Below are 11894 nucleotides of genomic sequence, written 5' to 3'. Positions count from 1 at the left end.
TATTGCATTAATCATTTAATATGCATGTGATGTTTATACATAATGTCACATCATGCGAGTGGTCTGCGTCTCATGCACAACACTATAACATTTAAAAGCAGATTATCACAGTATTGTTACAGGACTGCAGTCTTTTCTAGGCACTACCTGAACTCCTGGCGCAGGAATTTAGTGACTTCTTATGCAGTAAAAAACATTGTATGGTGTTAAGCCTGAACTATGTCTGATGCATAAAGGGACATAGTGGAATTGTGGATAAATATTAAGAAAGTTGTTTGTACTGTCATATAATGTGAACTGAGAGAAGGTGCAGTTAAACACAGTAGAGGAGTTCTGGTTGTACCTCGGTAGTAAGAAGCAGGTTTCCCTAAGCTCCACATGATGATGGACACGCTGGCCAGCTGACAGCCAACAAGCCCTGAGTGATGCCCCACTGAAAGGAAATGCAGCCACTATGTCAAGAAGCTAATGGACCAAATACAACGAGTACTTCAGAGAGGGCCAAAAAGAGAGAGAAGCATGAAAAGACGAGGTCACACTGCAGAAGGGTGAGCACTCGAGAGAGATTTCGATTTTTTCAGCTTGTTGAATATCCTCCCAACAATTAGTGTGATTTCTCACAGCTCAGAGGGGGCACAGAGTTAAAGACGGCAACAGAAAGGAGATTTATTTAATGTATTACATGTCAGATTGAGAGCAGGCCACAGACTGAAAGGTGAAAAGCTCACACTGTGTGAAAATCAAATGTCTCCCAGCACGACTTCGTGCTAAAATGGTACTGAAACTACTACCCATGTTTAAATGCTGCTGGAGAGCTGCTGCCGCCTTTCAACTCAGTCACTGTGACAGATTTTTGATTTATTGAGCGTCGACTCAGTGTTCAGCTGTTCTGGACCGATTATGTTTAAAGCAAAGTACGTTAACCATTAAATATGGAATAGTAAAGTTGTATTTCCCTCCTCTGCTCCAAGGAATACTATATTCTCACTAACACCGTACACAACCATACTTTATAATTTCTAATTTAGCAGCATCAGCAGAGGAAGTGTTTGTTTTCTTTTCTTACACATTTACATTTTAGGTATGAAATTAATCCTGACAGTGGGAAAAAAACACATTCTTGTGTGATGCGTTGAATAATGGAATTATACAGAGTTAGTTGTATATTTTCACTTAATTAACTCCCTATTTACATACCGTATCGGCAGGTTTTGTTTTTGCTGTAACAAGGAATGCAATTTTATTTATACAGTGTACTTCATTAAATAAACTCAGTGTACTCTTTTATTAAAATGCATAAAGCAACAAGTAAGGTAGAGAAGAATACAATAAATTAAATATAAGAGAATTCAACCATAACAAAGAAGAAACAACCCAGTGAACCCCACACTCGCCACACACAAAGTAGCACAGGTAATCTGAATCTGCAAGTTAAAGGGGACATATCATGAAAAACTCACTTTTTCAGTGCTTGTGCACATACATGTATCTGGAGTGCCTACCAACCCACAAACTGTGAAATAAGACAACCCAGCCAGTTTTTTTGTGGGCTGCGTAGATCAGAAAACACGTGATTCAACAAGCCATTCAGATTTGGCTCCCCGTCCTATGTCACATGTAGGCTCATTAGAATATATCGCCCACGGCTTGGGAACTATCTTTGTGTTCCAACACCTAAACTACCATACTATTTAGTATGCCAGCTAAAGATTTAGCATGTCCCAATACATAGTATGTCAAATGCAGTGTGCCAAAAGTACCAGGATGTCCTACTACAACTGGACACATTTTGCAGCATGCAAGCCAGCATGCTTTTCTGGCTATTCTGACCCACAATCCTCTGTGCAGCAGATATATGAGCAGGAAGGTCAAAGTTCAAGGCACAATGTTATGACGAAGTAGTATGTCCCAATTGTATGCATACTGTATGATACAGTACGTACTTTGTAAGGGCAGCTGCAGTACGTACTAAAAGTAAAAAGAAAAAGTATGCGATTTGGAACGTAGTCTCACTTTTCAAAGGTTTTTCTCGCAAGCCAAACAGAGCAGACTCGGCTTTTTCAGGAGGAGCGGCTTAAAGAGGCAGGCGCTAAAACGGAGCAATTCAGAGAGAGGATGAATACAGGTATATTCAGACAGACAGTATGAGGAAAATAGTGTTTTTTTGAACATTAAAGCATGTAAACATGTTCTAACCCCAAATACAAGTATGAACCTGAAAATGAGCATAATATGTCCCCTTAAGATATCAATAAACTCTAATAAACATTCTCCTAGAAGCAGACAGAAAGTGCACAATCACTTTCATAAGTGTAAGTTGATCAGGGTTAAAGTGTTCAAATTAAGTTGTATAATACAAAGTTATTGTCTACCAAACTAAGAGACAATATGAAATTGTATCACAACAACCATCATTAGCAAAAAGAGTGCACGTTTCTTATCAGACCAAAGAGACTTAGTTCATGTAAAAATTTCCTTCAGTGGGTTCATATAGTATAGGTGTAACACGTTGAATAAAACAACCTGGACAATGTGTCAATTCGAAGTAAGACTGTCTCCAGGCTGATTATTAAAATGTTATAAAATATTGCAGAGGCAAAGAAGGACTGCGAGGACGGACGCTTACTAATGCAGGCCCTGGGCATAATCCTTCCTGCTGCAGTCAGCCTGTCAGCTACATCTTTCAGCTGAAGCTGTTTTTCACACACGCTGCCACTGGGAAGAGGCTATACCTCTAAATGCTCTGACAGAGTTGCACCTTTATTTTATTCTCTGGAGGGTGATGCACCTGGATGCTGACCACACTGCTGCAGGATAACCTGTCACTTTCACTTCGGTCTGACATCGGCTGTTTAGAGCTAGGCTGGTAGATTTATGTGGGGGGAGGAAGAATGAGCATAAAAATGACTGACACATGACTACCTCTGTTAAGGTTTGTATTTTCCTGATGAATTACTGCCACCAGGAATTTAATCAGAGCGCAGTTGAATAGTGCTTTTATTTAAACATGTACCATTTGACTACTGTGGATGAGTCCATAGCAGAGCTCAGCTGCAGATCTTTATTGCGGTCACGTCCTGCTACAGGAACTGATCCATCACAGCAGAGCTGGATCTTTACTTCGCCACTCTTAATGCATAATCAGTATTCATCCCAGTCAGGGTGATCATTTTCACTTCCTCCGTGTCTATAACGGCTCCCAAATTCAGATCAAAATGTACCTTGACACACATAACTCCACAATAAAATAAGCCCTTTAACAAAGCAAGTCTGGAATAGTTGTTATATGGACAAGAGATGTGTCTAAATCAGACTAAATAGAAGAGAGGTCAGGAGGAGAACGCTCTGCTCGATTCCACATTAGTTCAAATCTGAGACAGACATTTATCTGAAAGGCCCTTTTTATTGGTATTATGTGGTGTTTTATATTTTTTTTAAAAATGGATTAATTAAGTTTGGAGGAATTTATCTATATCCATGAACTTAATACATGCTGAGGTGAACTTAGCAGGGAGATACAGATGATGAATTGTCATCATCATTTTTGAAGATTGACCTAGTTGATTCCAACTATGCAGAAACATGCTTGTTAAATGTTCATATTTAAATTTAAATCAGTAATATATCCTAACATAGACCAGTTGAAGGGTTATTTATCATTAAACTCATTAGAGTTTGAATTGTTCACCCACTTTGAAGGCCAAAGTTTGTCCAATACCAAGTCATATAATGAATTTATTCCAGATTTAGTAGAATATCATTATCAGGTGAAGCTTGCTGTACAGGCTGTTCAAATGGCTTCACAATGCCCACATTATGCAACTCCTGATTATTTCTGTAATAGTTTATTGGGAGTAACATCAGGTGTGCAGAGCACAAATGTAAATGATTGTCCCTCCATATTTTGGTATTTTTCCCCCCGAAGTATACCTCCCACCAAACCCTCACCCTTTGCCGATGCAAAAAGGATAAAGAACAAAAAACAAAGTTAAACTGACTAATGATAATTATAGGATAAATCCCAAACTACAGATAAAATAGGATGATCAATTTTACCATGAACAAATAACTGTTAATGGTAATTTTCTGTTTAAATAAATCAAACTTTGTGATGTCATATAATTTAGCTGATGGAGAGAAACACGTTGCATATGCCATATATGCTATAAGTCCATTAGTTATACCAAATACACTATGTCCAAATTAAAATACAACAAAAAATACAAAATACAAGAGGTCTTAATCATAGGGTAGCATGATCAGCAACTACTGATTAAAATTGCCTTCATTAATCATTAGTCCAGCCGTGAGGACAATAAAAAACTCCTGTGAGGAGTTATTGGAAATATTTTATTTTTATTTATTTATTTGCACATATATAAAACTGCACAAAATCCAGTCAATGAAAAAAAAAAAAAGAAATGTGTCAGGAGAGGTCAAGAAGCCACCCAACCCCAAATAAATGAACTGAACAAAAGAAATGTGTTTAGATAAACAATGCTGACTGTTGGCCACCAGGGGGCAACATGGTGGCTCCACGTGGTGAAGAAATGAAACCAAAGCCCTGAAGGCAAACTTCCCCCATGTGCATGACATGAGTACTGAGGTTTCTCTCTTTATGGGTGCTTCCCGATTATTCCCGACGAACATCACAGAAAATACCATCATTAACCCATTGAATCCCATCGGTCACAAAGAATGACTAACCATGAAAAATGAAACTAGATTTTAATATGTGTTGGCTGTTCGTTTCATATAAGCGGTTCTATGGTGTAATGGTTAGCACTCTGGACTCTGAATCCAGCGATCCGAGTTCAAATCTCGGTAGGACCTGAATTTTCATAATCATAAGAAAATACTAATATAATGTTGATACCCGAGAGAAATGAAGTATAAAGTGAAGTGAAGCGTAAAAGTAGCGATTTTCAAACTTTTTTTTAAAGTTTCGTTTATTTGTGTATTACTTTATTTGACAGGTGCTTATTAATAACATTTCTGAAAATATGCCAGAGTTAACCAGAAAGGCTAATCTGTGGGACCTGGGCAGGCAATACTTAAAGCAGAGACCTTAAGGATAAAAGCATTGAAAATACAATCAACGATAAAAGCAATGAAAAAATATATGCAGATATGAGAAGAGCCTGCACTGCAGACAGGAGAGACAGTTCTTATAACACACAGAATCAACAATCAACTGATAGCATGACAGTGATATTTCTGAATTCTGGCTACCAAAAGTTAAAGAAGTAATTCTAGGAGCCTATTATTTAAAGCTGAAGTAGACGAGATTGGAGCAAATCTGATTAAAAAAAGTTATTTTTATAAAACGGTCGCTATATCCTGACAGTAGTACATGAAACAGGTAACCTGAAAAAAAGCATGTGCCTCTGTGTCCTCCAGTGCTCCTAACAGTGTCTGCAAGATTTCACAGACTGTAGGAAAACAAGCAGTCAGAGCTGATCTGAGGTCAGCTGTCCTTCTGCTGTCTATGAGAGCTGGCTGTCAATCACTTACAAACTCCGACCAAACGGTCAAACTAGGCAGCGCTGATCAAATATGAATCAATATTATGTTACATTAATGCCTATCATCTTGTAGTGTATGGTTTAGCTGTAAAATGAGGAAGTTTGTGACGCCACTGCCACTGTGATAGATTTTTTAAAGCCTGAAAACAGAGCCATGAGGAGGAGCAGAAGTCTAGTTATCTCTCCGAACACTTGAATTACAATATGCTGAAAGGTTATTATGGACTTTTTGCCCAATGATGCCAAAAATATACTACCTACTGCTACTTTAAGTGTAAATGCAATTTAAGTACGAAACCAAGTACATATACAGGGTTCACACACTTGCCAAATTTAAATTGAAAAATGTTTAAATAAATTTGCATTATATGACTGAAGAAAGAGGCCTATACTGAAAGTTTGTTTTAATAGACACTGGAGCTTGATGAATGACTGACTGACATCTTTGCTTTGCAAGGTTAAAGTTGAAGGCAGCAGCTTATTTTACGGATGATAGTAGTGGATAGTATAGTGGTGATGAACTAGTCCGATATGGACAATTCTTACATAAACCCTGGGTAGGTCACGACCCTGACTTTCAATAACAACTAAAATATTTCAGCTTTATGATGGTGGTGCGGCTTACATGACACATTATCAGCATTGTGTTGAGCTTTTTGTATTTTCTGATGCAGCATTTTCTGTTAGCTGTCTGATAGATGTTTTTCCAGCCTTATTGAAGCTCATTTCAAGAGTTTAAAAAACATTTTTAATTCATCTTGAACCATGTAAATTACCATCAACAATAGGTTCACACCATCAACGGAGCAGTCCCCATTATAAGGTAATTTCATCTGTCTATAATTCACAGTGCCCTTATTCATCATAACTAATGACAGGCTGTCTCACTGTCAGAGATGACAGATTGTATTTACATGAGACAAGCTGTCACAGTACTGGTCTGATTTCAAACCTCAAAATAACCCCCAACACGACTGGTTCTTGTTTTTTTCCATGCAGCCCCATGTGAATATCCTGAGTGAAAACAGAAGATGCTGTTCCTGTGAAAACGTCTTCTCTCTGTCTGTCAAATGTTTGTAAAATATGCTTTTCAAATTACCCTGTTTAGCTTAAATCTACTCCTTCTATTACTAATTGGTAGTCTACCTTTTAGAAATAGGCCGTAGCCATGGATGCTCTGTTTCCGCTTTTGACAGCAGAAATATTGTAGGTATTGACAAGCTTTCATCACAGGCTTCATCTTTACATTCTCCGTGTTATTTGATGGAGTGGAACGCCCACAGAAGCTGACTGTATTTTGATCTGTAGCTCTTGAGCTAGGTCATGTGATGTGCCACATATTCATGTTTCTGCAGAGGCAATGAGTTCTTTCATTGACTCATGTTTTAATTTAGACAGTAACAAACGCAGAATAGATCGGAATAGATTGCAGTTACAGGAAGTCAGAGATCATGACTGACCATGACATAAAATGTTGTTATGATCAGCTGTCTGTCTTAAAGGAGCAGTGTGTAGGTATCTGGCGGTAGTGAGGTTGCAGATTGCAACCAACTGAAGCTTCTCCCGTGTGCCAAGCGTAGAGGAGAGCTACAATGCCCAACATGAAAACGTGAACGGCCCTCTATAGAGCCAGTTGTTGTAAGAGTAGCATAGGTCATTTGGAGCAGAGCCAGAGCGTAGACTGTGTTGGTATGAGCGAAGTGAGTGGTGAAGCAAGAGAGAGAGAGCGGTGGCGACGGCAATGAGAAACGTTATCTGACTCTGGTTAAAGCATGAAAAGTTAGTTTGCTTTGTCTGTTCTGTGCTACTGTAGAAACATGGCAACCAGCTCCGTGAAGAGGACCTGCTCCCTATGTAGATATAAACGGCTCATTCTAAGCTAACAAAAATACGCAACAAGCGCAAATATGCTTGCTTTATGCAAATGTATGTATATATGTATTACTAGAAATACAAAACAATGACAAATATTGTCCAGAAACCCTCAAAGGTATTGCATTTAGCATAAAAAATATGCTCAAATTATAACATGGCGAACTGCAGCCCAACAGGCAACAACAGCTGTCAGTGTATCAGTGTGCTGACTTGACTATGACTTGCCCCAAAACTGCATGTGATTATCATAAAGTGGGCATGTCTGTAAAGGGGAGACTCGTGGGTACCCATAGAACCCATTTTAATTCACATTTCTTGAGGTCAGAGGTCAAGGGACCCCTTTGAAAATGTCCATGACAGTTTTTCCCCGCCAAAATTGTGTTTAAATTTGGAGCTTTATTCAGCCTCCTTCGCGACAAGATAGTAAGACATTGGTTGGTATCAATGGATTCTTTAGGTCTAGTTTCATATGATGCCAGTATCTTCACTCTAGCTTTAAAACGGAGCCAGGTACTATCTCCAGAATATCGATTGCGTTAATGCGCTAAAGAAATTAGTGGCGTTAAAACGAATTTGCATTAATGCGTTATTATCGCGTTAACTTTGACAGCCCTATAATTAATATGTTATATATTATATTCCATTTCTGCCAGTAGATCCCAATTGTTACCCACTGGTCTTTTAAAACAATAGTCAGCTGCCATCTAACAGTTCTTCTTGCTGTAATCATTCCTCCTGTTCATTAATGTTCCCTTATTAACCTGCTTCCAGTGTCAGTGATGGGGGACAAAATCCACACTCCTCATTCTGTACTAAAAATGTATTCAAAAGGCTTATTTGAAGTTAATATGAGGCTTCAACAGTGGGAGTGAGACAAGTTAAGTCTTTTTAGTACAAAATTACCTTTTTGTGTTTCTATCCCTCCAGTGCAGCTCAGCATGGGAAAACTGTCCTGGGAAAAAGACTTTAACTTTTGAAGATACCTACTTGATTTGTCTAACTCAGACTGCTGAGACCTCATATTACCTTCAGATAAACCTTTGAATGTATTCTTGTACAGATTCTGTCCCCATCAGAAACACTTTAGAAAGGAATCTTGTAATGTGAATATTGTTTTAAGACAGACTGGAAAACATGTGAACCAATCCTTTAAGGTAATACAGGAAGACATCCTCAAAACAGGCAGCCCTTCACATTTCATATGTCTGCAAATTCATCATTCAAATCATTCATTCAACTTCTCAGCAAAACTGCAGTATCTCTATCAGTAATGTCAAATCGGATTTTAGTTGCAAATCATTTGTTATGTTTGGTAACAAAATCATTTAGTGTTCTTGACATAATGGAAGAGAAGAAAACTACATTAAAACATGAGTGCTGTCAGGCAATGCAGATACAAATAAACAAACTGTTCCTTGAGCCTTTTTTGAGTTTATTTATATGTTTATCCAGACAACACTATCGTGGTAGATATGGAGACCTCTGCTGAATTGCTATTTTAGTCAATATTTAACCTATTTTCCCTCACAAACCCAATAGTTTTGTATTTAAAGCAATGATGCAATCATAAAAGTAACCTTGGAATATCACATATTACACAACGGGGTAAGAAGATACAGAATATCTTAAAGGGCCTTGAGCCTTTTTTGAGTTTGTTTATTTATTTTCCAGAATATTAAGGTGGATTTAGAAATGTCTCATGAAACCCTCCATAAAATTGGATGCTAAATCATCAGGTGGGATGTTACTTCTCTATACATACTAAATTCCTGTCTACACCTCTGTTTTAACGCCTCTAATTTCTAAATAACGCTCCAGACTTATGGTAAATTTTGTTGAGGAAAAACTGGTATGGCCATTTTTTAAAGGGGTCCCTTGACCTCTGACCTCCAGATATGTGAATGAAAATGGGTTCTATGGGTACCCACGAGTCTCCCCTTTACATTCATGCCCACTTTATGATAATCACATGCAGTTTGCGGCAAGTCATAGTCAAGTCAGCGCACTGACACACTGACAGCTGTTGTTGCCTGTTGGGCTTCAGTTTGTCATGTTATGATTTGAGCATATTTTTATGCTAAATGCAGTACCTGTGAGGGTTTCTGGACAATATTTGTCATTGTTTTGTGTTGTTAATTGATTTCCAATAATAAATATATAAATACATTTGCATAAAGCAAGCATATTTGCCCACTCCCATGTTGATAAGAGTATTAAATACTTGACAAATCTCCCTTTAAGGTACATTTTGAACGAATAATTTGCAATTAATCGTGATTAAATATTTGAATCGATTGACAGCCCTAATTTTTTTAATGTTTAGAATGAAGACCTGTATTTTAACTGCATTATTTTACTTTGCTTTTATTTTTACTTGTGTGATTTCCCCTTTAATATATACATATTTTATGAGCATTGTTGACAGTGACAAATAAAGAATCTTGAACCTTGAGACATTTCAGTAAAGTCTAAATGAAATTGTCATTTAATGAAGTTTTCTTTAAAACTGCAGATAATTAGCAAATAATTTGAATTCATATGAACCCTTTTAACTTCAGAGATTTGACCTGTCCAGCACCTTGTCTCACTTCCTGTGGACACATTTACATCTGAAATACCAGACAACATCTCTGTGTGATGAAGAAGCCTTAGAGGAAGGCAGATGATGATTTTTCTTCCTACACAGATATCCTTGACTGGAGTCGGGCTTTCAATCTGTGTGTGATTCAATCTCACACAGACAAATGAAAACCCCTAGACTGTCTGTTGCTGCTGAGGCAATCAATCTGAAGTATTCAAATTATCATTCAGACTCTCCATACTTTTATTTTTTTTATATTCAACCAGAGCTTTTCAACTCGAATAGGACAAAGGTAACCATTGAAAATGTGTATATCTGCTCTTATATCCATTTTTTTTTTCATAAACTCTCACTTTCTAACTTTCTACATCTCTGTTAAGGTAATAACATTTTTGATTTAGTGACGGTCATGACCAAAAACAATCTGCAATGTGGATTTCATTAACATATAATTACAACATCAAAGATGACATAGCAAAATCTGCAATCTTCCGGTATACAAATATGGTCATTTGTAACTTTCAACAGAGCTGTATGTCTTGGTGATGACCACACAAGGGCAGTAGAGGGCAAGACAATAGGCCATGTTGTCTCTGGCCTCAGGCATGGACACTTTTCTGCACCAATTCAGCCTTTCCAACCATGAGACATCCTGAATATGTCTGTTGACTGCAGCTTAAAATCCCTGTAGCAGTCCAAGTCTAACAAATAGCAATTGTTATTAACAAAAGTTAGTTGTATACCTTTATGCTTTGCACTTCAAATATTTTAGAGATTAGCCATCCCCATATACTGCATCCTTTGTGATACATGAGTGATGTTGGGGTGATTTCACAACTCTTTTTTTCAAACTGTACTTGTAATGTTTGTATGATGAAGATATCAGTCATAAATATTGCTTTATTGTCCCTGAGGGGAAATTCGGTTTTTGACACTTAGTGGATATTTTATGGTCTGACTGCACTATTATTTAGATATTATTTGTAAAATAGAGCTGAAACACTTAATCGGTTAGTCAATTGATGGTCAATTGATTGGCAACTATTTTGATAACCGAATAATTATTGTTTATGCAAAAAAAAAGCCTAAATTTGCTGTTTCCAGCTTCCCAGATATGATGATCTGATGTTTTTTTTTCTTTGTAGTAAATTGAATAGCTTTGGGTTTTGGACAGTTGATCAGACAAAAACAAGACATTTGAAGAGGTCACCTTGGACGGTTGGAAATTATATCAGGCATTTTTTTTGTCACTATTTTGTTGACAATTAATCCAAAAAAAAAAAAAAAAGAATTTTAGTTGTAGACCTAGTGAACAGATTTACATATTCATGTCCAAAGAAAATAAATCAACATGTAGCTGCATAAATTAAATATAAATATGATGCTAATAATTTTTATTTTCGTTTCTGGTCAAAGATTTCTGGGGGGGCTCATAACACTTTATTATTATTATTATTATTGTTATTATTACTATTATTATTATTATTATTATTATTATTATTATTATTATTTATTATTATTATTTTTATTTTTATTTTTATTTTTATTATATTAATATAGCGTCAGGGATAATACAAATAATAATTTGTTTCGGTCAAAAATTCAAGGGTGGATCATAACACTTTTTTATTATTATTATTATTATTATTATTATTATTATTATTATTATTATTATTATTATTATTATCATTATTATTATTATTTTATTAATATAACGTTGTGTATAATAATAATTATAATAATCACAATAATAACAATAATAACAATATCAATAATAATAATAATTTGTTTCCGGTCAAAAATGTCCAGGGGGGCTCATAACACTTATTATTATTATTATTATTATTATTATTATTATTATTATTATATGAATATTGCGTCAGGTATAATGATAATACTACTACTACTACTAC

General features: G+C 36.3%; 1 non-coding gene across 1 annotated transcript; it reads left to right on the top strand.

Annotated features, from left to right (window-relative positions):
• Positions 1-4761: 4761 nt before the first annotated feature.
• Positions 4762-4833, top strand: trnaq-cug. Its single transcript has one exon. It is a non-coding gene; the product is annotated as a tRNA-Gln (tRNA).
• Positions 4834-11894: the final 7061 nt, after the last annotated feature.

This window comes from Sebastes umbrosus, chromosome 4 (genome assembly GCF_015220745.1).
Source record: "Sebastes umbrosus isolate fSebUmb1 chromosome 4, fSebUmb1.pri, whole genome shotgun sequence".
Lineage (NCBI taxonomy): Eukaryota > Metazoa > Chordata > Actinopteri > Perciformes > Sebastidae > Sebastes > Sebastes umbrosus.
Note: the sequence above shows the minus strand (reverse complement) of the source record. Positions and strands in the feature narration are given on the sequence as shown.